Raw genomic sequence first — 2,477 nt, 5'->3', positions numbered from 1 at the left:
AAGGAATATAGGGAAATACAAAGTAAAAGTTTTAAAAATCCACCATCCAGAACTAACATCAGAAATCTCATGGAGGAGATGGGAGAGAAAGGGGAAGAGAAGGGAGAGAGAAAAGAATAAAAAAGCAGGAAGGACTCATACAAATGGGACCATACTAAATGTTTTTTAAATAAAAATCATCAAATATAACTTTATATTTAATAGAAAGTAAAGGAAAAAACATGAAACTGAAAAACTTGGGGTCAATTTTACTTCCTTAGCTCTCCAAGCTACTTTTGTTTTTACTCTCTCTTTTTCTTTTGTCTTTGAAAGCGTATATACTCTTGTAAAGTGTTCTGTGACCCAAACCATTACAGGGAAACTGCTTATTCTCCAGTGTTTTATCCCAACCTGAGATCTCCCTCTTCCTTTACTCATTCTTCCTCTCAGTTTTGGAAGGATTAAGTAGGCCTGATGACCTCGCCCTGTGTTTTCATCCTGTTCCTGTCTGTGCGAGTCCGTTTGCACTTGCTCCCGGTTCTCGTTACCGCTCCACCTGAGATGGCCTGTGCTTCCCGGAGGAGCCCTGCAGGGCGGGAAGCGCTGGCCACCTTCCCCTGAGGCTGTACGTGAGACCAGAGGCCGAGCGGAGGCTGTGTGCAGACCCCAGGGACACAGTCGCTCTCCCTTTCTGAGACCTTTGTTCAATGTCCTCTCCCGCAGGGCAGTCTGTTCCGGGGTACACTTTATCCCCACGGGCAAATGGGCCCAGGCTTTGGAAGGATGCCCCAACAGGAGGTAAGAAGACCTGGAACCTTCACTTCCAGTGCAGAACTTAGCCTCACGTCTTCATTCCCTGTGCCCCTCCCTCAGAAACAATTTCCATTACCCCAAAGACAGAAGGAAGAGAAATGAGGGGAACCTAGTAAATTCCTGTCACTACAAAATGAGAATTCCAAGAAGAAACCTAGGACCGTGTTGACTCTGCAAGGACAGGAACGGCGGAAAGAGGCACGGGGAGGGGTGCCACTCCAGAACCACCCGGCTCTGTCTTTCGGTGTCAGCATGTCCAGCGCATTTCTCTGGGATACGCTTTCCTGATCAGCTGCATGCGTCTGCTTCTGTTTTCATAGGAGGAGACCTCACTTCATTATTTAGCATCTACGGTTTGAGAAGAAAAACTCATTTGCCCTCTCTTTATCAACTGCACCTAAAGTCCACAATCCCAAGGCTTGCTCTGTTCACTGGGGGTGGGAGGAAAGCAGGGAAGATATGGTGTGAGGTAAGACTCTCGTTTTCCCTTACCAAGCCAGATGTTTAACAGTTTCCCATCTCCGATCACTCAGTAACTGGCGTTTTAATCACGTTCTTCCTCTCCACAGGCGGGCCCTGCAGGAGACCCGGGACCTTCCATCCTGCACGCGAAACGGTTGGCAGTCCGCGCCAGCAGTTCACTCTTCTTCCAGCCCTTCTCTCGGCTTACGGTTGATCAGACACATCACAATACACATTCATTCCTATTTTTTCAATCTTTCGTTGACATTTTACTCATTTGATAATTTGTTAGCCTTAGGAAAGTTTTAATAAAAACTGGGATTTTGTTTTGTCTTTCTATTGAAGCACATGGAATAATTCTTCATTTACTGTAGATTCTTCTCTTCCTCCCTGGTTCTCAGGAAACCATTTATAATTTTCTTCTGATTTACAATTTTCTTTTCAATAAATTGTAAGGATGATTATTTTAGGGTATTATTTGATAGTAAAAATAATTACTACCAATAACTGCTGGGTACAGTTTTACTTTAAAATCTCCGTCAATCTATCAGGACTTTAAGGTTCTTTGACGTTTTGATCTACATTTCCTCAACCTTGCACTTTGAGACCAGGAATAGACAAGCTGCTGGAACTCAGTGCAGGAAGCTCTGAGCTCGACAGGGAACCCGAGGGAACACAGCTGCCAGCGTCGTGTGCTGCAGGGTGGTCTGCGGAGACGCAGGCGAGACGCAGGCCCGGGGTGAGGAGAGGCCAGATCATGGCGAGTGACGCACACCACCGTGCTTATGCTCCGGGCGCCTGCACTGCACCTGCTCACTGATGCAGGGGCACTACCCTACACACCTTTCGCTTGGGGGAAGCGGTGTGCAGGCATGGAGAACCCCCAAGAATGGGCACTTCAAAATATTCAAACCAAAATTATTTTACACCAAGAACTAGAAGTAGGCTTCTTGCATGTTGCCGAAGCTGCCATATTTTCTCATAATTCCTATGCCCACTCAGATGACGGTACAAGTAGTTCCTCATACCAAATCTCTCCATTTTATCTGAATGATACATGAGAAAGTTTTATTCAGTATCAGCTGCTTTAAAAAAATTACTTTTTACTTAGTGATCTATTCAACACATTGCCTTCTGCTTTCCATTTTCTTGGTTTTAGCTCCCATTTTTATTAATTTGTACTTTCTCACTTACTTTGTTGTTCTGCAATTAATGCTATGAGT

The 2,477-nt window shown here is 45.0% G+C and overlaps 1 pseudogene; it reads right to left on the bottom strand.

Annotated features, from left to right (window-relative positions):
• Nucleotides 1-2,013, bottom strand: part of LOC143686732 (uncharacterized) — a 5,082-nt pseudogene extending 3,069 nt beyond the window's left edge.
• Between the last annotated feature and the right edge of the window lie 464 nt (nt 2,014-2,477).

Source organism: Tamandua tetradactyla, chromosome 6, assembly GCF_023851605.1.
Source record: "Tamandua tetradactyla isolate mTamTet1 chromosome 6, mTamTet1.pri, whole genome shotgun sequence".
NCBI classification, from domain to species: domain Eukaryota; kingdom Metazoa; phylum Chordata; class Mammalia; order Pilosa; family Myrmecophagidae; genus Tamandua; species Tamandua tetradactyla.
This window is presented reverse-complemented; position numbering and strand designations above follow the sequence as displayed.